Source organism: Salvelinus sp. IW2-2015, linkage group LG36, assembly GCF_002910315.2.
Source record: "Salvelinus sp. IW2-2015 linkage group LG36, ASM291031v2, whole genome shotgun sequence".
Lineage (NCBI taxonomy): Eukaryota > Metazoa > Chordata > Actinopteri > Salmoniformes > Salmonidae > Salvelinus > Salvelinus sp. IW2-2015.
The window spans coordinates 951,950-978,170 of record NC_036875.1 but is presented as its reverse complement, the minus strand read 5'-3'; the positions used below and the strand labels follow the sequence as shown (position 1 = coordinate 978,170).

General features: G+C 42.8%; 1 pseudogene; it reads right to left on the bottom strand.

Annotated features, from left to right (window-relative positions):
- The window catches only part of LOC111959946 (striated muscle preferentially expressed protein kinase-like), a 156,581-nt pseudogene that overhangs the window by 16,137 nt on the left and 114,223 nt on the right, over positions 1–26,221 (bottom strand).

Genomic DNA, 26,221 nt, shown 5'->3' with positions numbered 1-26,221 from the left:
CATAGYTGCTGTTTGAAGAGTTGAGACACTGACTGAAGGATATTTTGGTTGATTTATTTTGGTTATTCATTGAAGTAGTTATTTTGCTTTTAGAACTGTACTTATTTGTATCTTTTTGTTCTTGTAAAGCTATTGTAGTAGACTCAGGCCAGTGGCACATATTTAATGACTATATAAATGTATCAGAAAAAGTTAAATTAAAAGGTCAATTCAATACGGAGACCAACTTTGTCTCAATGGAGATTATTTTAGATGTGATCACACCATGTTCATTGTATTTACGAAAACTGCACCCATAGAGTRTACAGTACCATTGTCACCTACTGGCCTTTCTTGGTATTGCTCGTTGTAAGTACAAATACCTGCATACATACTGGACTGATAAGGAACACTGCTATAACTATTATTAGTAGTAGTATTATAATGATTTAAACAAGTTGGGACAACCCTCCAGTTAACTACTGTACCTATCAATTATCCAGTAGTAGTGATTATGGTTCCTCAATATACATTTAACATATTACAACGTAGGCTATGTGTTACAGCACTACCTTTGGTGTCCCCCTCAGGAATTGCTCTTGAGAAAATTTWATGTAATTGTCCCCTCCAAAGTTGATATCAGATTTTCGCCCCTGCTGGCTGTGTCACTCAAGGTTTGAGTTTGAGTTTATTTTATTTTTACAKGGACAGTGCACATTAATCAACGTTTCAGTAAAAGTGCCGGTTTTAGCCAGCCGGCAAATTTTCAACCGCAGTCCCTGGGAAGGTTATTAAAAACAATTACAATATAGACAATCATTGAGTAGTGAGCACACGCAGAGCAACGTAGGACAAGCAAGACATAGCATACAGACAGAGCAACATAGGACAAGCAACAGAGTGTTTCCACACCTCATAAGCTACAGACAAGACAACATGGAAAGCGGCAATACACAACTAGGGATTATGTTCACAAATCTGATTGACCTTTAGCCATGTCTTCATGCATTTTGTGAAAGTGTGATATGTGGTGCAGTTATGTGTGTCTGATGGCAGTGTATTCCAGACATGGGAAGCTCTCACAGAGAAAGCGGATTTACTAAAGGTGCTTTTCCTTAAGGGAACTATACAGTCACCTCTCATGGCAGACCTTGTGGATAAGCGGCCATAAGGACATTCAGAGACTTGTCACGAAGCCACTCCTGCGTTGTCTTAGCTGTTGGAAGGTGAACCTTCGCCYCAGTCTGAGGTCGTGAGCACTCTGGAGCAAGTTTTCATCAAGAATCTCTCTAAACTTTGCTCCGTTCATCTTTGCCTCACTCCTGACTAGTCTCCCAGTCCCTGCCATTGWWAAACATTGCCACAGCATGATCTTGCCACCACCATGCTTCACCGTAGAGATGGTGCCAGGTTTCCTCCAGAMGTGACGCTTGGCATTCAGGCCAAAGWGTTCAATCTTGGTTTCATAAGACCAGAGAATCTTGTTTCTCATGGTCAAAGTCTTTAGGTTCCTTTTGGCAATCTCCAAGCGGRCTGTCATGTGCCTTTCACTGAGGAGTGGCTTCCGTCTGGCATCTAGCTCTAGGAAGAGTCTTTGTGGTTCCAAACATCTTCCATTTAAGAATGATGGAGGCCACAGTTTTCTTGGGGACCTTCAATGCTGCAGACATTTTTTGGTACCCTTACCCAGATCTGTGCCTTGACACAATCCTGTCTTGGAGCTCTACAGACAATTCCTTCGACCTCATGGCTTGGTTTTTGCTCTGACATGCACTGTCAACTGTGGGACCTTAGACAGGTGTGTGCCTTTCCAAATCATGTCCAATCAATTGAACTTACCACATGTGGACTCCAATCAAGTTGTGGAAACATCTCAAGGATGATCAACGGAAACAAAATGCACCTGAGCTCAATTTCGAGTCTCATTACAAAGGYTCTGAATACTTATGAAAATAAGGTATTTCTGTTTTTTGTTTTTTATAAATTTGCGAAWATTTCAAAAAAMCCGTTTTCGCTTTGCTGAGGAAATTGTTTTATTTAATAMATTTTAGTATAAGGTCTGTAATGTAACAAAATGTGGAAAAAGTCACTTTCCGAAGGCACTGTATATGCAATCTTGAAATAATGCACCTCAATAGCTAGCTTGGTTATCTAAGTGTGACTGATTTACCATTAGCTAATCTGGTATTGTAGCAGTTATTCTCCACGCCTCCAAATTCAATTTGTAGAAGGGATGACTATGGCTTATTAGCTGACTTGATAGCTGGATAATKTTGCTACAACTAGCCAGGTGATTTTCTATTAACCTAGCTAACTAACTGCATTGACACGTTGACAACAGGCAGTACTCAGGGGGAGAAGTTCAGTGCTGTTGCTGCTTGCTTGGGCCAATGCAATACTGCAGAAATCAGGAAAGTTCAAATCAACTGAATTGCACTACATAATCAATTTCAGACACTTAGGGATGATTTTGGCTTGATATTTAACATATGCTAATTTGGGGTACATTGACAGGCATTTTTTTTTAACATTTAGTGACAGCAGCCAGGTAAACAAATCCAAGGCATCATCATGGATTGCTGTTTCTCCTTGTCCACTGACTGCTGACTGCTTACAGAGTAAGGAAACCAATATTAAATATTGTAATTTGGTTGAATTTTAAGAAATCAAGGGCTTTAAGGATTACCAGATGCCAGTCTGGTGTACAAGCGGGAGCTTAGGGTGTCATTCTCTCTGGCAATAGCCGTGGGGATATGAGACTCCGGTACCATCTTGTCCTTCTTGCTAGCTCTGGTTAGGCCCACACGGTCCAATCGGGACCTCCTTCCTACCTCTGCCCCTGCTGGAGGGAACAAATATAACTCAAACTGAAATCAACAGAAATAGTAATGAAGAAAAAAGGTGAGGTTAGCACACAAAGTGAAGCCTCTATTGGAAGATTGTTATTTTTTTCTTGTATGTCATCTCAGTATGTAAGAACAAAGGTTTGCTTGAGGAAGGGCGTGGGAAGGTTTGCATAATTGTATAAAAAAAAATGTGTTTTGATTCTTACATGTGCCAGTTCTTAAATGAACCTGCATCCTTAAAATTGGATTCAAGCACCGCATAATAGTGACATTGTGTCTGTGCAGTGAAAATGCACATTTTCATTGTTAAAGTTACATTTCGTCTAATTCTGCTCAGTAATCATCTTGAAATTAACACATGACCTTTTCAGGTGCAGGGGGAACATGTTAATTCAAAATAAATGTTATTTCTATATTTGATTGAACATTTTCAAGGGGAAGAAGTCTCGTACCCTTGGATGCTCTCTCCGACTTGATGCTGAACATAGATTCCATGGACCCTGAGGAGGCTCCGGTGCCTGACTGAGAAGCCAGCTGGTTTTGAGGGATACCGGATCCAGCCATACTCTTTAGGCTACGTCCCTCAGAAGTCGACCTGTGCAGTTTGGAGAACAGGGGTGTCTTATTGCTCTCTGGCTTGTTGAATTCCCTTTCCTCGGACGCTATCCTTCTCTCCTCCGAGGTGCTGCGGATCCTCATGGATATCCTGGACACCGTCGACTCGATCTTCCTACGCATGGCCATAACCGGTGACTGGTTGGGCCTTTCCGGCTCCTTGTCCTCCTGCTCCGCCTCAGCTTCTATTCCCCCATCCATCCTCATCATCTCCACCTCCTTCCTCTCCCGGCGCCTGGGAGTCACTGGTTCTTCCTCCTTGGGCTTTTCTTCCTTGCTTTCGGTTGACGGAGTCCTCTTCAGACGCATGGAAAGCCTTCTCATAAAGCCTTCGTCCTTCTGGGCCTCGCGGAGATCCTGCACCGACTTGGACTTTTCCTCCAATCTCCTGGGGACAAACACCAACGGCGCTCCAATGGGCCCAGGTCGGTATACATCTTCGCCTAACTTGGCAGAGTCCAAAGTGGCTACTGGTTTATCCTCAGGCTTTGACCAGTTGAGAAGCTGCAGGCCTCGCGTTGGAGAATACTCACGCTTTTTGAAGCGTGCCTCAAATACTTCCTCAGAGGCAATGTCGTGGAGGTTTTGTCCCACTGGCGAGAGCTCACACTGGGGTGTAGGGCATGGGGAAACCTTGGGTGGACTCGGTTCCTTGGGCACGGGGGATGCCACCCTTGAATAGACTGCAGGGTGTTCCCCTGGTGTGGATAGCAGAGTGACTGGCTTTGTTTGGCCAGGGACAGATGTAGGTGTGTTTATAAATGTTGGTGCTAGAAATGGGGCTTGCGCAGGGACTGGAACAACCACAGGGGTGGAGTCTGCTAACAGGGGGCTAACTAGGGGCTGAAGCAAGGGGACCATGATGGTCTGCATTATGCTAGTGTACGCAGAGGTCCTACCGTCTGGGAGCACAGTTAGGGCAGGTGGAGAGGGAGTCACAACATTTGCTGGTGCCCTTGAAGATGCTGGTGCTGGCGTGACCCTATTAGAACTTRTAGTAATGACCATCTCAGAAGATTTCACTTGTGCCTTCAGTTCCTTTTCTACTTTTTTTACTTCTTTTTGTACTTCTTTGTGTACTTCTTCAACTTCCCTAKCTTTTTCTTCAACAACAGGAACAGTGTCATTTTCCTCAATCTCTTCTTTATCTTTCTTAATTTGCTCCTCTAATGTAAGAACCCTCACAGGAGGGCTATACTCCCTCCAAGGAGGGATAGTCTCCCTCGGGGCCATGTACTCTGGTTCCATTATCGTTTTTTCACGAATGGACTTCTCAGTCTTAATCTCCTTGTCTATTGACGAGTCCCCTTCCTCCAACTTAGTTAATGTCTCCTGTTCCGTAGGCACTGGGCTTGGTGTGGGAAGTTTAGGGGTAGGTTCCCTGGGAGTCACGGTGCAGGAGTCATTTTTAAATGGCTCAGTGATAGCAGACATGGATATGGCCTCCTTGAGCCTTCGCTCCTCTATCTGAGCCAGCGGGATTTCCAGTGGTGCCCCGGTGCGTCGGTGCAGAGGAACGGGCTCTGCATCATCTCCTTGACTGAAGGAGGCGCTCTTGCGAAGGAATTTGGGTTTGAGCACGTCCTCTCTGGGCTCGTCGCTGGAGACTGCCTTGGTTAACGGAGGAACCCATAAGCGGGTAGTGCGCGAGTAGCGCTCCAGCGACGACGAATGCTCCATTCCATCATCCATACCCAGTGTCTCCAGCAGGGGTCCTCGCAGGCCGCTCATCTTCTTGTCCACGGAGCCACCTCGGAGCAACCTCTGCCTCATCAGCTCCAGTTTGTGAGCATAGTCATCTTGACTCAGAGGACCTGGACTCACGCTCCTCCTAGGCAACTCCATGGATACCGCCTTTTTGAGGACTTGTCGGCCTTTCTCAGTGATTTYGTCGTCTGCTCTATCTTCTGGAACGATGTGGAGTAGCAACGCGCTGTCAGCAGAGCCCCCTCTATGCAGATGCCCCCTTCTGGGTCCTCCCTCTGGCTTGTCCAACTCCAAGCTCGAGCCTCTGCACAAGGGCCTTCTTGCATTCTCAGATACTTGCGCCAACTCTGCCAACTCCTCATCCGAAGACCCCTTGTCATTTTCTTGCGTCAAACTTTTCCTGGCGCGCCACCTACCTGTGGAATCTCCAGCCTCTTTCAATTTCCCCATATATTCACACTCCATCGCCTCTTGGCCATGGGTGACTGCTGACCCTGAACTGTCAATAGTGCCGTTTGACCGGCTTGTGCCTTCCTGGATCTCATTTAGAGACATTCTTGATCCGGAGAACTCCATACTGAGTGGCATTGGAATGAAGGGCAGCTTGTCAATATCTTCGTCGGAGTCAGAGGACGATGATGGTGGGGGTGAGCCCTCTTTGAGGTGTCTGGGAACAGCGATGGAGATGTGGCTGGATGAGTCATTCAGCAACTCAGTGATGGACCTCATGACCATTTTGGATTTGTAGCTGATAAGGGACCGCTGCAAAAGACGTACATAATCAAATATAAGATGGAAGCAGATACAATTCAATTTTTTTAAATACGCTTTGATGACAGACCTGCCACTTTCGGCGAGCCACAAACTTCTTGAGGGTCTCTGTGCTTATTGCCTTCCCCTTGGTAAGGGTCTGTATGAAAAAAAATTGATTAGCATGTGTAATTTTGAAAATGCTCAATATCTTACCAAATTACACTACATGACCAAAGGTATGTGGACACCTGCTCGTCGAACAAGTCATTCCAAAATCATGGGCATTAATATGGAGTTGGTCTCCCCTTTTCTGCTATAACAGCCTCCACTCCTCTAGGAAGGCTTTCCACTAGATGTTGGAACATTGCTGTGGGGACTTGGGCCACAAAAGCATGAGTGAGGTCTGGCACTGATATTGGGCGATTAGGCCTGGCTCACAGTCGGCGTTCAAATTCATCCCAAAGGTGTTCGATGGGGTTGAGGTCAGGGCTCTGTGCAGGCCAGTCAAGTTCTTCCCACACCGATCTCAAAAAAACATATTTCTGCTTGGACATCGCTTTGTGCATGGGGGGCATTGTCATGCTGAAACAGGAAAGGGCCTTTCCAAACTGTTGCCACAAAGTTGGAAACACAGAATCATCTAGAATGTTATGTATGCTCTAGCGTTAAGTTTTCCCTTTACTGGAACTAAGGGGCCTAGTCCGAAACGTGAAAAACAGCCTCAGACCATTATTCCTCCTCCGCCAAACTTTACAGTTGGCACTATGCATTCGGGCAGATAGCGTTCTGCTGGCATCCGCCAAACCCAGATTCATCCGTCGGACTGCCAGATGGTGAAGCGTGATTCATCACTCAAGAGTCCAATGGTGGCGAGTTTTACACCACTCCAGCAGACAGTTGGCATTGCGCATTGTAATCTTAGACTTGTGTGAGGGCTGCTCTGCCATGGAAACCCATTTCATGAAGCTCCCGACAAACAGTTATTGTGCTAACGTTGCTTCCAGAGGCAGTTTGGAATCGGTAGTGTGTGTTGAAACTGAGGAAAGACAGCAGCCTGCGGCCCCATTCTGTGAGCTTGTTGTGGTCTACCACTTCGCGGCTGAGCCGTTGTTGCTCCTAGATGTTCCACTTCACAATAACAGCACTTACAGTTGACCGGGGCAGCTCTAGCAGGGTGCAGAAATTTTACGATCTGACTTGTTTGAAAGTTGACATCCTATGACGGTGCCACGTTGAAAGTCACTGAGCTCTTCAGTAAGGCCATTTTACTACCAATGTTTGTCTATGGAGATTGCATGGCTGTGTGCTCAATTTTATACACCTGTCAGCAACGGGTGTGGCTGAAATAGCCGAATCCACTAATTTGAAGGGATGTCCACATACTTTTGTATATATAGTGTACATGATGATGCATCTCAAGTCAGAACAGATCCCTGAAGCAATTGTGTGTTGTGCGTCACATATGAGTCAAAGTTTACATGTCTCACCTTGAACCATGGATGACGGAGACCCTCTTCTGTATCAGGCCTCCTAAAGGGATGGCATGATTCCATTTTACATTTGATTTCTAGTGAGGGCGAAGAAGCCCACAAATGTATAAGMACTAAAGAAATGTGAAGGGACACATCCTATCTTGATAACTGCAACTGAAATTGTCTTGAACATGTATTCAATCAAATGCATGATTTACCTGAAATTTGAACTAGCACATGGACATCTCAAGTTTTGGCCTGAACATGTTAAAATCTATAGTTGCCACTCACAGTCTGTCTGCCACCAGCAGTTTGATGATGAATCCCTTGGCTTCTCGGCACAGGTCAGCGAACATACTCTCCTCAAAGGCCACATTGTAGTTCCTGATGTTGAGCACGGATCTGTGGTCATTCTCTCCAGCAAACGGAGACACTCCAGTCAGGCTGAAATGCAGAAACACCTGTGAACTTCTCTTCCTCTCACTAATTGTTCACTGATTTCTAGGGCCACGTTCCAATATTATTGCAGGTCGATGGCATGTTTGATAAGGTCCCTCTCATAGCAATACAAATAGGAATCGTCAGGTACATATGTGGTGTTAATTTATCCATTGGCTTGTAAAGTGTGCATATGCATAAATCCATGCTTAAATTGTAATAAATACTTATGGATCACACCAAATTTAAAGACACATTTCACGTGTACCTACCACAGATATGTGATGACTCCAATCGGCCTGGAAGACAAAGCAGAGAATTAGAGAGGATCCATGTGTGATATGTATCAAGTTTTTAACACTTTCATGGCCTTCAGCGTTTTTACCAGATGTCAGTTGCCTTGGACACAGGAGTTTGGTTGACAATTTCTGGGGCAACAAATTCTGGTGTGCCGTATTTGCAGTACTGAGCCTCGTCGGGTGTGAGCTCTATGGCGTTTCCGAAATCACAGATGCGGATTTGATCACCCTGGTGGTCTGCCATGAGGATGTTATCAGGCTAGGGGAAATCCCAAAGATGAGGTCAGAGTTCAGAATCAAGATCATCATATTGACAAATTACTGCATTCAGGGGTACACATTCCTTGTCTAAACGCACACCTGCAAAACAAACAAAAAAACAGTACTAACCAGAATCCCTCTCGTGAGATATCTTTAAAACTCTCTTTTAAGTGAAGACGTGTTTACCTTTATATCCAGATGGATGATATTTTGATGGTGAAGGTAGTCCACACCCTCCAGCAACTGTCTCATGCAGGAGCGGATCTGCAGGTATACCAAGCATAGGTACAGTCAGGTCCATAAATATTTGGACATTGACCAAGTTTTTATTTTAGCTGTCTACCACAGCATATTGGAGCTGAAAGTGCATACTTTAATTTGAGGGTATTTACATCCAAATCGGATGAACAGTGTAGGAATTACAACACTTTTTTATAACTGATCCCACCCCTTTTTAAGCCAATTATCCAAAGTAATTGGATAATTGGCTGCTCAGCTGTTCCATGGCCAGGTGTGTGTTATTCCCTCATTAGTTAATTTACAAGTACGCAGATAAAAGGTCTAGAGTTGATTTCAAGTGTGGCATTTGCATTTGGAATCGGTTGCTGTTAACCCTCAATATGAAGTCCAAAGAGCTGTCACTGCAAGTGAAGCAAGCCATCATTACACTGAAAAAATCAAAATAAACCCATCAGAGAGATAGCAAAAACATAAATGTKGCCAAATCAACTATTTGGTACATTCCTAAAAAGAAAGAACGCACCAAAAAGCCCGGAAGGCCACGGAAAACAACTGTGGTGGACGACAGAATAACTCTTTCCCTGGTGAAGAAAAACCCCTCCACAACAGTTGGMCAGATCAAGAACACCCTCCAGGCGGTAGGTGTCTCTGTGTCAAAGTCAACAATCAAGAGAATAATTCACCAGAGTAAATACAGAGGGTTTAACCACAAGATTTAAACCATTGGTAAGCCTCAAAAAYGGGACAACCAGATTAGAGTTTGYCAAAAAACATCTTAGAAAGCCTGTAGAGTTCTGGAACAACATCCTATGGACAGATGAGACAAAGATCAACTTGTACTTGGAGGTAGTGTTATGGCGTGGGCATGTATGGCTGCCTATGGAACTGGTTCCCTTGTATTTATTGATGATGTGACTGCTGACAAAAACATCAGGATGAATTCTGAAGTGTTAAGGGCTATATTATCTGCTCAGATTCAGCCAAATGCTTCAAAACTCATTGGACGGTGCCTCACAGTGCAAATGTACAATGACCTTCGAAGCATACTGCGAAAGCAACCCAAYACTTTCTTAAGGCAAAGAAGTGGAATGTTCTGCAATAGCCAAGTCAGTCACCTGAACTGARTCCAATTGAGCATGCATTTTACTTGTTGAAGGCAAAATGGCCCAAGAACAAGCAGGAACTGAAGACAGCTGCAGTAAAGGCCTGGAAGAGCATCACTAGGGAAGAAATCCAGCATCTGTTGATGTCTATGGGTTCCAGACTTCAGACAGTCATTGACTGCAAATATTTGCAAAAAAGTATTAAAACATACAATTTAATTTATGATTATGTTAGTTGTCCAATTACTTTAGAACCCCAAAAATTGGGGGGCTATGTATAAAAATGGTTGTAATTCCTACATGGTTCATACAATCATTTTGAAAAAAAACTTAAATTAAAGATGGAAGTCCACTTAAAACACATCTTGATTGTTTCCTTTCAAATCCATTGTGGTGGCGTATAGAGCCAAGATTATGCAAATTGTGTCACATTCCACTTATGGACCTGACTGTATTATACAAGGTCACATTTACTCCTGTAAAAGTGTGTGGATTTACTTGGTTTTCTTTGTGTCTGCTTAGAGAATAATTCTAGGGGCCAGGTTGGTTGCTACAGGCAAGAGATCAATGATCTTTCAATAGAGGTCACTGTTTCTCTTGACCCCATAATGAAGTCCTTTACCGAAAAAAACATATTCTGGCAAACAGTTGTGGCAAATCTTTGGGCAATTTGCTGCAAGCTCATATTTTTGYAGTCAAATACATTTTGTGGCAAACTGTTGAGGCAAATATGTGGTGACTTGTGAAGTTCTGGCAAAAAATCTGGGAAACGCGTGGCAAACATTCTACTGTTTGCCGCATATTTGCTGCAAACTCATTATGAATATGCAATGTAATATAACTTTAAATTAACTTTTCACAGAGAAAACTAAACATACTAAATGTATTAAATATTCAATATATTCAATGTCTTAAGAGATACAAAATAAATCCAACATAACTTGAAATATTCAGCATGCTAATGAAAAAAAAGAGCAAAGTCTGAATATTTCACAAATAAATAGTTTTAATTTTCTTATGAAGCTACAACATTTACATGAGAGAAATGTGAAAACTACAGGGATGCTGACCATAGGATGTTTAAAAGGGCAACTACAGAATTTACTTGAGCCAAGCGATAACTGAGCAATGAGCTTTCAACCAATGGATGTTTAAAAGAGAATTAASAAAATTGAAATCATTTAAAACAACAAAAACAAAATCAAACCCAGGTCAGAACTATTGCCTTTTTGAGTGAACTTTGAAGCTGGCGGCCCTGTGGAAGTCCTTTGTCCAAAGCTTGTTGAATGCATGCACTGAAACATTCAGAAAACACAAAACAAAAACAACATTAGGATACTGAAAGCAATTACTGAAAACATTTTCTATTTTTAAATGGTAGGWTTTGGAAAAACRGGGTCAGCTGTTACAAAGTTGCCTTGATGTTGCTATGCCTCTCATTAAAACTGGCATTCTCTATATTTATCAGCAAGGAAACAATGTTTCTGCCTTGTATAAATGCTATATAAACAAATGATTTAGCTAGAATAAACTGGAACTTAGGCCTTTTAAATCTACCAGAGTTTAAAAGATTTGCACAATTGATTCAAACGAATCATCTAATTATGATATYCAATCTAGACCATTGTCTACTATTTGTCTCTTCTTCCTGACTCTGGTGTATAAGGCTTGGGTGGAAGAAAAGCAACATAAAATTGAGTTGTGCCTAATATGGCAGTATCTATTATTGTTCCAAAATGAAGTATTGTTAACTTACATCTCAAAGCCAGGCATGCAAGAAGCCTTGACCTGCTGCAAATATATTTCTCTGTCSCCAGTTTGATTGAAGGTCTMAATCTGTGTTTTTGCCTTGTAACTGATTGCTTCTAGAAAGAAAGAGGTAAGGGACAACACATGATCAAGATGAGCTAGCTACTTGTTTGAARAAATKAAAGATCTAATTGTTACAAAGAATGAATGTATGGGCTATATTTATGAGAATAATACATGCATTTATCTTTGTGGGCTATACTCGGCCTTGTCTCAGGATGGTAAGTTGGTGGTTGAAGATATCCCTCTAGTKGTGTGGGGGCTGTGCTTTGGCAAAGTAGGTGGGGTTCTATCCTGCCTGTTTGGCCCTGTCCGGGGGTACCGTCGGATGGGGCCACAGTGTCTCCCGACCCATCCTGTCTGCAGCCTCCAGTATTTCTGCTGCAGTAGTTTATGTGTCGGGGGCTAGGGTCAGTCTGTTGATATCTGGAGTATTCTCCTGTCTTATCCGGTGTCCTGTGTTAATTTAAGTATTCTCTCTCTCTCTCTCTCTCTCTCTTTCTTTCTTTCTTTCTTTCTTTCTTTTCTTTCTTTCTTTCTTTCTTCTTTCTTTCTTTCTTTCTTTCTTTCTTTCTTTCTTTCTTTCTCTCGGAGGACCTGAGCCCAGGACATGCCTCAGGACTACCTGGCCTGATGACTCCTTGCTGTCCCCATCCACCTGGCCATGCTGCTGCTCCAGTTTCAACTGTTCTGCCTGCGGCTATGGAACCTGACCTGTTCACCGGACGTGCTACTGTCTCAGACCTGATGTTTTCAACTCTCTAGAAACAGCAGGAGCGATAAAGATACTCTGAATGATCGGCTATGAAAAGCCAACTGACATTTACTCCTGAGGTGCTGACCTGTTGCACCCTCGACATCCACTGTGATTATTATTATTTGACCTGCTGCGTCATCGATGATCATTTGAACATCTAGGCCATGTTTTGTTTATATCTCCACCCGGCACAGCCAAGAGGACTGGCCACCCCTCATAGCCTGGTTCCTCTCTAGGTTTCTTCCATTGTTCTGGCCTTTCTAGGAGTTTTCCTAGCCACCGTGCTTCTACACCTGCATCGCTTGCTGTTTGGGGTTTAGGCTGGGTTTCTGTACAGCACTTGAGATATCAGCTGATGTAAGAAGGGCTTTATGAATACATTTGATTTACTTACCTTATCAAGCTTGAACACAATAGTAATTTATCACTCAAAAAAGTGTTATGAGTGAGTCCACCACAAACATCTTTCCAGGTTGTTGATGCACCTCTTCCCAAATCCGCGTTTTTCAACATCATGGGTAAGGAAGGGTATCCATCTGCAAAAGTACATTTTTGCTTTGATGTCAAGTCAGCTCATATATGTTGCAACCTTAGCTAGCTGTGTCAGCTAACAAAGACAGAAACGTATTCACCCAAAAATGGTGTTTAGGCAAATAATTAGTTAGCTAGCTAGTTATCACATCAATTGTGCAAAAGTATGATAGCTAACCTTAGCTAGCTAGTTGAGCACTAGCTGGTGGTGCTGACAGAGTGAAACTGATATAGCAACAAAAGGTGTTTCACTCTAATCCATAAAACATGACATTGCTAACCAGGCATAATTTTTTTAACACCATTTTGAAGTTTACTAGGAAGTTTAATTAATAAGTTAGACCACTTACCAGACAACTTTGGTAGGTAGCTAGCTGGAAACTTGTTTTGCATTTTCTAAGTGATTTTTCTTCTCCCCCTGACTGGTTGTCAACAGTTACTTGTCTTGGAACTTCACGTGTTACCCAGAAAGGCTTCTGGTAAACTGTTTGACACAGGTTTGCCACAGATTCAAATATAATTATGAGATCATTAATTAAAAAAGCCTCTGGCAAACTTTTTGCCACTAATGGAAATAAATATTATTGTTGCCAAAGGTTTGCCGCAGATTCACCATTAGTGACAAAACATTTGCAAACTCTGGCGACATTTTGTAGCACACTATTTAGTTTGCAGCAAATTTGCCAAAAACTTGCGGGAAGTGCCGCAACAAATTATTTTTTGTAAGGAGTGTCCTCCAAGCACACAGTAACCAACTCACGTCTGACTCCATTACTGTAGATTTCTTTGTTAACACTCTCCAGCAACTCCTCATTGCATCTTGACGCATTGATCAAGGAGAAATACATTTCTGACACTGAAATACTCCATAATTATGATATGAGATGAATGGGGGCAAAAATTGTCCAACATATTGAACTTTATGCATATTTACTGTCACCATGTGATTGTGTGGGTTGTGCGCCTGCGTGTGTGTGAATGCAAGTGCGTATGTGTATGCGTGTGTCTACCATAAAAAAGACCATTATAGCTGCCAATTTCCCCAATTTTCAAGGTCAAATGGTACGTAATCTATGTGACAGGCACCAGTCAGTATGATCTCCAAAAGATACATCTCTGTGACAATGATGACTGCATTCTTCTTCTCAAAGGCATCATGGAAATACAGGACTCTCTCGTGGTGCAGCCCAGACAGTAGGTTCATCTCTCTCAGGAGCAGATGCCTTCCATCTGCTCGGGCGGAGATGAACTTGGAAGCTACCCTCCATTTTACCAACCTTCTGCGTCACTCGTTTCACATAGGAGAAAGCCCCTCTGAAAAAATAAATTAAAACGATTGATTTGGAGGTAACACTTTACAATCACTTTCATGATTAAGCATTAACAAACAATTTCTAAACCTTGAATAAATACACATTTCACATTTAGAACATTTATAAGGATATAGTCCTTACAATTCATGAAATAATTTCCAAGATGGCGTAGCAGTCAGACGTCCTTTGTCCTCGTCTTGTCGTGTCCCGTGTATATAAATATTTACATATTTAATTCGCATATCTTTTTTATATATTTTTTCTAAAAACTCAACTTCAAAACACTCCTGCAACCCGCCTCACCAATTTGTGGTGCACATCAGTTTTTTTTATAAAAAAAAAAAGTATTATTCACCTCAGATCTGAAATCCACAACAGAAGCTAGCCAGAAGTTAGCCAGTTCACTGGCTAACGTTAGTATTCAGCTAACCATGGCTAGCGGTCATCAGCTATCCTTTAGCTTGAAAAGCTATCGCCAGTTTTGTACAACGCAACTCAGACCAGAGCATACCGGACCTATTTTCGCCATATTCCCGGATTTCTACCGCAAGCTCTGGACATCTACACCTGGATCTTGCAGCTAGCTAGCTGCTATCCGAGTGACTATTGGCTAACGTCGGTCCCGGAGCAAACACTAATTATTCCGGAGCTAGCCAGCTGAAGAGTTCAATCAGCCACTCCTGGGCTACAATCACCTATCCGGACCCGTTTTACTGCCGATGCGGTTTTACTGCCGATGCGGTGGGCCAATGCCCCACCGGGCCTTCACGACTGGACTACCGACGTGATCTGTCAGAGGGAGTTATCCAACTAGCCCCTCCGTTGCGACGTAACCTGAACGCCCATCTGCTAACTGCGGCCCGCTAATCGTTAGCTGTCTTGAGCATATCGGCTGCTATCTGAATAGGTCTATCGGACAATTTTCTTGGGCCACTATAAGTATTTTGCCAATTGGATTGGTCCCCTCTACCACACAGAACCCCACTAATCTACCGACGGAAACGCACAAGGTGGCTAAAAACAGACCTCCATCTTCTGCCAGCTTGCTACCCATGGCCCGGCTAGCTGTCTGAATCACTGTGACCCCAACCAACCTCACTACTCACTGGACCCTTATGATCACTCGGCTAAGCATGCCTCTCCTTAATGTCAATATGCCTTGTCCATTGCTGTTCTGGTTAGTGTGTATTGGCTTATTTCACTGTAGAGCCTCTAGCTCTGCTCATTATACCTTATCCAACCTTTCAGTTCCACCACCAACACATACGATGACATCACCTGGTTTCAATGATGTTTCTCGATACAATATCTCTCTCATTATCACTTATTGCCTAGGTTTACCTCCACTGTATTCACATCCTACCATACCTTTGTCTGTACATTATACCTTCAAGCTATTTTATCACCCCCAGAAACCTGCTCCTTTACTCTCTGTTCCGGACGTCCTAGACGGCCAATTCTCATAGCTTTTAGCCATACCCTTATCCTACTCCTCCTCTGTTCCTCTGTCGATGTAGAGGTGAATCCAGGCCCTGCAGTGCCTAGCTCCACTCCTAATCCCCAGGCGCTCTCTTTTGATGACTTCTGTAACCGTAATAGCCTTGGTTTCATGCATGTTAACATTAGAAGCTTCCTCCCTAAGTGTGTTTTATTCACTGCTTTAGCACACTCTGCCAACCCGGATGTCCTAGCCGTGTCTGAATCCTGGCTTAGGAAGACCACCAAAAACTCTGAAATCTCCATCCCTAACTACAACATTTTCAGACAAGATAGAACGGCCAAAGGGGGCGGTGTTGCAAATTAATGCAGAGATAGCCTGCAGAGTTCTGTCCTACTATCCAGGTCTGTACCCAAACAATTTGAACTTCTACTTTTAAAAAGCCACCTCTCTAAAAACAAGTCTCTCACCGTTGCCGCCTGCTATAGACCACCCTCTGCCCCCAGCTGTGCTCTGGACACCATATGTGAACTGATTGCCCCCCATCTATCTTCAGAGCTCGTGCTGCTAGATGACCTAAACTGGGACATGCTTAACACCCCAGCCATCCTACAATCTAAGCTTGATGCCCTCAACAAATTGCCAAGTCTGTCTTACCAGATGACCCTGTTGGAGTGAAATTTTTTAGTCTTTGGAAGATTATCAAAAAAAAAAAACTACAACATGAGGTTATGGCATAACAGCTCAGATAGAGTTGAGCAATTATTCATGTGTTGTTATTATATATATTTTTATATTCATAAGGATCGCAATAATCAATGTGGCAACTTTTGTTTTTATCTAAACCTTCTTTCTGTCATTATGTTTCGGTCAGACATATACATATACAGCCTGGGCCGTTGAACAGCAGTGGCTATCCTCCCCAGGACATGTTGCCCTCCCCATCCTGCTCCTCCTCTGCAGTCTCCTCCTCAGTTGGGGCATACAAAGTCCCATGTTAATTGGAGGACCCCGTGTATCTCCTCCACTCCCCTATATCAGGGGTCGCCCCACGTACCCCCCTACTGCCCCCTTACTTCCTAACGAGCCCCTGCTCTACCCAACATATGCAATGTACAAGCAACCCCCTCTGGCAGGCCGAGACAGAGAGAGGGACAGGGACAGAAAGCGGGATAGAGATTGAGGAGGTTGGTATGGTGCCAGTGGGTTTGGCTCTAGAAGGTCATTTTGCCAGGAGGCCAACACCTACAAGTATTCCCACCACTCTGAGCAAAAGAGAGGGGCTACAGACAGGACAGCTTGGGCTCCAGAGACCACCGTAATCACCACTCACACAACCACAGCAGCAGAGTAGCCATGATCGGGACAACAGGGACAGAGACAGCAACTACTCCAAAAGCTCCGATCTCACCACACCCCTCTGCCTCCCCTGCTACCCTCTCCACCCCACTCCTCAATCGCCACCACCTCCATTCCGCCCACCTCCCTCCCAAATAAGGGGAAATGGTGAACCTGCAAGTACATTTTTTTATTATGGTCTCACTGCTGAGAGGAACCTTCAAGTAAACCTACAGGAGGGTAGCTCCAGGAACAGGGTTGGAGAGCCCTAGTATAGCATGTACAGTACCTTCGGAAAGTAATCAGACCCCTTGACTTTTTCCACATTTGTTATGTTACAGCCTTATTCTAAAATGTATTAAATGAATGGAAAATCCTCAGCAACTTACACACAATACCATATCATGACAAAGTGAAAACAGGTTTTTAGAATTTTTCCAAATGTATTAAAAATAAAAAACAAATACCTTTACTTAAGTATTAAGACCCTTTGCCATGAGACTCGAAATTGAGCTCAGGTGCATCCTGATTCTCTCTGAGACAGGATTGTGCCGAGGCACAGGCCTGGGGAAGGGTACTAACATATTTCTGCAGCATTAAAGGTCCACAAGAACACAGTGTCCTCCATCAATCTTAAAAGGAAGAAGTTTGGAACCACCAAGACTCTTCCTAGAGCTGGCAGCCCAGCCAAACTGAGCAATTGGGGGAGAAGGGCCTTGGTCAGGGAGGTGACCAAGAACCTGATGTTCACTCTGACAGAGCTTTAAAGTTTCTCTGTGGAGATGGGAGAACCTTTCAGAAGGACAACCATCTCTGCAGCACTCCACCAATCAGGCCTTTATGGTAGAGTGGCCAGACGGAAGCCATTCCTCAAAAAAGTCACATGACAGGCCGCTTGGAGTTCGCCGAAAGGCACCTAAAGACTCCCAGACCACGAGAAACAATATTATCTGGTCTGATGAAACCAAGATTCAACTCTTTGGCCTGAATGCCAAGTATCACTTCTGGAGGATACCTGGCACCATCCCTACGGTGAAGCATGGTGGTGGCAGCAACATGCTGTGGGGGCATATTTTAGATGCGGGAACTGGGAAACTAGTCAAGATGGGGAAAGATGAACGGAGCAAGGTACAGCGAGATCCTTTTTAAATTTTATTTATTTCACCTTTATTTAACCAGCTAGGCCAGCTGAGAACATGTTCTCATTTACAACTGCGACCTGGCCAAGATAAAGGAAAGCAGTGCGCCAAAAACAACATAGAACTACATACAATCAAACGTACAGTCAATAACACAATAGAAAAAAAATCTATGTACAGTGTGTACAAATATAGAAGAGTAGGGAGGTACGCAATAAATAGGCCATAGAGGCGAAATGATTACAATTTAGCAATAACACTGGAGTGATGGATGTGCAGATGATGATGTGCAAGTAGAGATACTGGGGTGCAAAAGAGCAAGATGGTAAGTAATAATATGGGGGTGAGGTAGTTGGCTGTGATATTTACAGATTGGCTGTGTACAGGTACAGTGATTGGTAAGCTGCTCTGACAGCTGATGCTTAAAGTTAGAGAGGGAGATATAAGTGATTTTTGCAATTCGTTCCAATCATTGGCAGCAGAGAACATGAAGGAAAGGAGGCCAAAGGAAGTATTGGCTTTGGGGATGACCAGTGAAATATACCTGCTGGAGCACGTGTTACGGGTGGGTGTTGCTATGGTGACCAGTGAGCTGAGATCAGGCGAGGCATTACCTATCATAGACTTATGTGGGTTTGGCGACGAATACGTAGTGAGGGCCAGCCAACGAGACCGTACAGGTCGCAGTGGTGGGTAGTATATGGGGCATGAGTGACAACGGATGGCACCTTGATAGACTACATCCAGTTTGCCTGAGTAGAGTGTTGGAGGCATTTTGTAAATGACATCGCCGAAGTCAAGGATCGGTAGGATACGTCAGTTTTACGAGGGTATGTTTGGCCGATTTCTAGATTTAATTTTGGATTGGAGATGCTTAAAGTGACTCTGGAAGGAGAGTTTGACAGTCTAACCAGACACTTATGGTAGTTGTCCACAAATTCTAAGTCAGAACCGTCCAGAGTAGTGATGGCTGGTCGGGCGGGAGGGTGTGGGCAGCAATCGGTTGAAGAGCATGCACTTAGTTTAACTTGCATTTAAAAGCAGTTGGAGGCCTCGGAAGGAGCGTTGTATGCATTGAAGCTCGTTTGTAGGTTTGTTAGCACATTGTCCAAAGAAAGGCCAGATGTATACGGAATGGTGTCGTCTGTGTAGAGGTGGATCAGAGAATTACCAGCAGCAAGACCGACATCATTGATATATACAGAGAAAAGGGCCTGTTGTCGGCCGAGAATTGAACCCTGTGGCACCCCCATAGAGACTGCCAGAGGTCCGGACAACAGGCCTCCAATTTTACACACTGAACTCTATCTGAGAAGTAGTTGGTGAACCAGGCGAGGCAGTCATTTGAGAAGCCAAGCTATTGAGTCTGCCGATAAGAGTGCGGTGATTGACAGAGGCGAAAGCCTTGGCCAGGTCGATGAAGTGGCTGCAGGGGGTGCTGAGATGTTGCGCGGGTGTAGGGTAGCCAGGTGGAAAGAATGGCTAGCCGTAGAAAAATGCTTATTGAAATGATCCAATTATCGTAGATTTATCGGTGGTGACAATTCCTATATTCAGTGCAGTGGGCAGCTGGAAGGAGGTGCTCTTATTCTCTATGGACTTTTCAGTGTCCCAAAACTTTTTGGGAATTAGTGCATTTCTGTTTGAAAAAGCTAGCCTTAGCTTTCCTAACTGACTGTGCATATTGGTTCCTGACTTCCCTAAAAGTTGCATAATCGCGGGGGCTATTCGATGCAATGCCCAGAACGCCACAGGATGTTTTTGTGTTGGTCAAGGGCAGTCAAGTCTGGGGTGAACCAAGGGCTATATCTGTTCTTAGTTCTACATTTTTTGAATGGGGCATGCTTATTTAAGATGGAGAGGAAAGCACTTTTAAAGAGCAACCAGGCATCCTCAACTGACGGGATGAGGTCAATATATCCTTCCAGGATACCCGGGCCAGGTCGATCAGAAAGGCCTGCTTGCTGAAGTGTTTTAGGGAGCGGTTGACAGTGATGAGGGGTGGTGGTTTGACCGCGGACCCATTACGCACACAGGCAATGAGGCAATGATCACTGTGATCCTGGTTGAAGACAGCAGAGGATTATTTAGAGGGCAAGTTGGTCAGGATGATATCTAAGAGGGTGCCCATGGTTACGGATTTAGGGTTGTACCTGGTAGGTTCCTTGATCACTTGTGTGAGATTGAGGGAATCTAAGCTTAGATTGTAGGACGGCCGGGGTGTTAAGCATGTCCCAGTTTAGGTCACCTAACAGTATGAGCTCTGAAGATAGATGGGGTGCAATCAATTCACATATGGTGCCCAGGGCACAGCTGGGGGCTGAATGTGGTCTATAACAAGTGGCAACGGTGAGAGACTTGTTTCTGGAAAGATGGATTTTAAAAGTAGAAGCTCAAATTGTTTGGGCACAGACCTAGATAGTATGACAGAACTCTGCAGGCTATCTCTGCAGTAGATTGCAACTCCGCCCCCTTTGGCAGTTCTATCTTGTCGGAAAATGTTATAGTTAGGGATGGAAATTTCAGGATAACCGGCTCCGAAGTGCTCAGGACCTCAGACTGGTGCAAAGGTTCACCTTCCAACAGGACAACGACCCTAAGTACACAGCCAAGACAATGCAGGAGTGGCTTTGGGACAAGTCTCTGACTGTCATTGAGTGTCCCTATCGAACATCTCTGGAGAGTACTGAAAATAGCTGTGCAGCAACGCTCCCCATCCAACCCGACAGAGCTTCAGAGGATCTGCAGAGAAGAATGGGGGAAACTCCCCAAATATAGGTATGCCAAGCTTGTAGCGTCATACCCAAGAAGACTTTTGGTGCCAAAGGTGCTTCAACAAAGTCCTGAGTAAAGGGTCTGAATACTTATGTAAATTTAATATTTATAAATATTTTTATAAAATAGCAACAATTTCAAAAAAACTGTTTTATTGCTTTGTCATTATGGTTTATTGTGTGTCGATTGATGAGGAACATTTTAGAATAAGGCTGTAACCTAACAAAATGTGGAAAAAGTCAATGGGTTTGAATTCTTTCCAAAGGGACTGTATATCTAACACTGGGCAATATGGCCAAAATATCATAACACTGTATTTTTTACATTTTTGACTGTATGACAGTATTTGATGTTTCTGAATAATACAAGTTGTAAATACGCCCTAGGATGGCAACAAATGAATTCTGTGATTTTAATGTGTTTTCTCCATTCTGATTGCTTCACTGTTCAACCAAAAATAATAGGACAAAACTGACAGTGAAGAAGTCCTATTTATAGAACATTGAATAGGAATCAAAATCCTATTTTTTAACTTGTTACTCGGCCAATGCTTACCATTTGCATAGTTATTTGTTCAATTCCGGCACTAATTTATTATCATTCACACACTGTGTCTTGTTGCTTTTGTCTTAATATGCCTCTATTTCGCAAAAAAGAAAATTAAATAACGTTTCCTTGACAGAATTATTATTCTCCGACCTATTTGACTGCAGTTCCTACGTTCGCCACTAGGGGTAGTTGCCCAATTTCTTGGGGTCTTACGTCCCAAAGTTGTTTGACTTCTTGGTATTGCAAGCAAACTTCCTCAGTTCTCAGCTAAAGRCAGTTCTTTCTGGCCATAAAAACGAATGAGTGCCATCCTTTTTTGGAGTCATTACTGAATTTTTTTATATAACAAATCAAACATTAAAATGCTTTTATATAAGGTGAAGTGTAAATTCAAACCTGTCTCTGAATGAATAACTGTATAGTTTGTTTACGGTTTAACGCMCAGCCAGTGTATTTGACAAATAGACTTGACTTATATTTGTGATGTGTATAGCTACCTAGCTAATGTTAGGCCTACTCATTTGTGTATCAATGGATAAAGTTTTTCCAAAATGTTTTTAAATATAGCAATTTAACACATTTTTTATAAAAAAAAAATTGTTAATGTATAATGTGAAAGTGGGTTTAGATGTTTTAAAAAGTAGGATTGTATAGCCTAATGTTAATATTACTGGCTCCTTTCAGGGAAACAAATGTGTGYTTAACSAGTTTGTCCGGTWTGSRCAACMATAGTTTGGMAAGTGGATGTTTGATAGTAACAAYACAGAGTAACGGTATGTTTTCTAAACAAGCCTAAAGACTGTTTTAGTGTTGACTACTGCAGCTGGTGTAGCAAATTAGCAATAACGTTAGCTAGCAATTTCCAGCTAGCATTTTCACCACTTTGTACGCATGCCTTGATGCCTTCGTCATGGCAAGGTTCTGAGATTTATGAGGTGAGAGAGTGAGTATTGTAGGTTTGTAAAAGTTTCAATTCGGTGGGAGAGAGTGATCGGGAGTTTTTCAGACACATACACACACACAACTGCAGTACATGTTGTCAGGACACCCTGAGAGATGCTGTTCATTCCCGGGTAAGTTTTCGTGAATATTCAACCCAATCACACCGKGTTTACAGACCCGTTCATATCGCCTGAACACCAGCCCATTCGTTTCCCAATGTTCACGCAGGGTGTGTCGAAGATACCACAAAAATACTTCTAAAGAATCGAAGCAAATCTCACAAAAAAAAATTCATGGAAAATAACCATCTAGTTTATGTCGCTTTTTTTTTCTAGCTCTATTTACAAACGGGTGCCTCACCTCCCTATTTCCTTGTGGATGTCATAGTAGTCAGTCAGCCGGCGCATCTTCCTGAGAACGGTCTCCTCGTCCTCCATTGTATCCTCCTTGTCTTCTTTAACTGCAAGGTAGCACAGAAGTGAGGACACAATTACAATGTAGCCTAATTACAGGCCCACATTTCATAGTGTTCGGGCCTGTGTTAATCACATTCCCAACTGCTAATTTACATCTGCCTCTACATAGCTGCATCTCAACAATCTGACTWTTCACTCCAAAATGWWAGTTTGWCAGATGTTTTTAGGYCTCAAAAGTAGTCTAATGTCAAGATGAATCCACGTCCTTCRACATCGGTTGTGTAGATCCGGCTGTCAACTCAAATATCCTAAATGAATAGAAAAGATAATCACAKAATAAAACAACCAGGAAATTAGACGGTACTAATATTTTCCTGTAATTTGGGGATTAAGGCATATAGCTGAAACGATGCAACTGGTGGCCTAGGATGTGGATATGTCTCATCATTCGTCTACTTTGAGGTCTGAAAACATCAGACGACTATGCCTCTGTGTCAATACTGGAATGCATATTTGATTGAATGGTACCCCAAGGCTTACCTGTGCGYACGGTGAGCTCAGCCTTACAGGACACAGAACCAGCCAGGTTCTTGGCKGTGCAGGTATACACCCCTGAATCTTCTGGACTTGTGTTGAGCAGCACAAGGGAGCATTCGTTGTCATCATACACAAAGGTGATGTGACTACTCTCGCACAACAATGTATCATCCTAAAACAAAAAACAATATGTCACTCTGGAATTAATCACATTTCATGAAAATAAGCATGCATATAATGTGGACCCGCTTTAAAGGAAATTCTGCCACTTTTCAACCTCATATTCATTATCACCATACCATTGTCTACATTTGGGAAAATAGTGCATTTATATGATCTGTGGGAAAAAAGACAAGGTCCTAAAAAATGCTTCTCTTTGAAATCATAGAGTAGGATTAAAAGAAGAAAGAAAACGGTGATTTTCAAAACTTACAATACGTTTTTAGCCATAAGGAGGGTATTTTCTTGCTCCCCACATTACCAAGAATCTCATAGTGTTTAAAAATCACAGTTTTTTAAATGTTTTAACTTTTGATGATGTCATTGAGTAGAACTTTTCAACTTTATATTTATTTCTTCCTACAAAACATAAAAATGTGCAATTTTCACATATGTAGACAATGGAATTGTGATGGAGATGAAGAAAATAAGGTTGAAAAGTGGTGGAGTTGCCCTTTAAATTACGTGCAGCTTATAAAGGCCCCAGAAAGCCCTCATAAAGCCTTCAGAAACACGACATAAACGTCACAAATAATCTAGAACAGTGTGTCATGCTTTATAAATTATTCATAAATGCTGCATAACTGTGTGATATGACAACCAAAATCAAATGTGACAATGTTGAATGTCGAATGTGTCACTATGTCGAAAATGAAAAACTGTATACAATTTTGTTTTAAATAATTATACCACCACCCATAAGGGAGCTTGGCGAGTRGGAGGGCAAAGGGGCAGGTACTCGGGCACATGTACTGTAGACCCTAATCTGTGTACATGCCTGCATGGSTACWTCAATAGTTATTTCWAATAATKTTGGTGACTTCAGAGCAATTGCTAATGTTAGCTTGCTARATAGCTAGCAGCATAAGCTAACTAGCTATATAGCTAGCTATATCAATAAGAAATGTAGCTAGCTACAGTAGCAGTCAAAATATAGGACACACCTACTCATTCCAGGGTTTTTCTTNTTGACAGTGATGAGGGGTGACCGCGGACCCATTACGCACACAGGCAATGAGGCAATGATCACTGAGATCCTGGTTGAAGACAGCAGAGGATTATTTAGAGGGCAAGTTGGTCAGGATGATATCTAAGAGGGTGCCCATGGTTACAGATTTAGGGTTGTACCTGGTAGGTTCCTTGATAATTTGTGTGAGATTGAGGGCATCTAGTTTAGATTGTAGGACGGCCGGGGTGTTAAGCATGTCCCAGTTTAGGTCACCTAACAGTATGAGCTCTGAAGACAGATGTGGTGCAATCAATTCACATATGGTGTCCAGGGCACAGCTGGGGGCTGAATGTGGTCTATAACAAGTGGCAACGGTGAGAGACTTGTTTCTGGAAAGGTGGATTTTAAAAGTAGCTCAAATTGTTTGGGCACAAACCTAGATAGTATGACAGAAATCTGCAGGCTATCTCTGCAGTAGATTACAACTCCGCCCCCTTTGGCAGTTATATCTTGTCGGAAAATGTTATAGTTAGGGATGGAAATGTCAGGATTTTCAGGATGATGATAACCTGCTCCGAAGTGCTCAGGCCCTCAGACTGGTGCAAAGGTTCACCTTCCAACAGAACAACGACCCTAAGCACACAGCCAAGACAATGCAGGAGTGGCTTTGGGACAAGTCTCTGACTGTCATTGAGTGGCCCTATCGAACATCTCTGGAGAATACTGAAAATAGCTGTGCAGCAACGCTCCCTTTCCAACCTGACAAAGCTTCAGAGTATCTGCAGAGAAGAATGGGAGAAACTCCCCAAATATAGGTATGCCAAGCTTGTAGCGTCATACCCAAGAAGACTCGAGGCTGTAATTACTGCCAAAGGTGCTTCAACAAAGTCCTGAGTAAAGGGTCTGAATACTTGTGTAAATTTAATATTTATAAATATTTTTATAAATTAGCAACAATTAAAAAAAAATTAATGTTTTATTGCTTTGTCATTATGGTTTATTGTGTGTAGATTGATGAGGAAATTTTTTGAATAAGGCTGTAACCTAACAAAATGTGGAAAAAGTCAATGGGTCTGAATACTTTCCAAAGGGACTGTATATCCAACACTGGGCGATATGGCCAAAATATCATATCACTGTATTTTTTTTAATTTTTGGCTGTATGACAGTATTTGATGTTTCTGAATAATACAAGTTGTAAATACGCCCTAGGATGGCAACAAATGAATTATGTGATTTTAATGTGTTTTCTCCATTCTGATTGCTTTACTGTTCAACCAAAAATAATAGGACAAAACTGACAGTGAAGAAGTCCTATTTATAGAACATTAAATAGGAATCAAAATCCAATTTTTTAGCTTGTTACTCAGCCAATGTTTACCATTTGCATAGTTATTTGTTCAATTCCGGCACTAATTTATTATCATTCACACACTGTGTCTTGTTTCTTTTGTCTTAATATGCCTCTATTTTGCAAAAAAGAAAATTAAATAATGTTTCCTTGACAGAATTAATTATTCTCCGATCTATTTGACTGCAGTTCTTACGTTGCCCAATGTCTTGGGGTCTTACCACCCTGCATACCACTGCTGGCTTGCTTCTGAAGCTAAGCAGGGTTGGTCCTGGTCAGTCCCTGGATGGGAGACCAGRTGCTGCTGGAAGTGGTGTTGGAGGGCCATTAGGAGGCACTCTTTCCTCTGGTCTAAACAAAGATCCCAATKCCCCAGGGCAGTGATTGGGGACACTGCTCTGTGTAGGGTGCCGTCTTTCGGATGGGACGTTAAACGGGTGTCCTG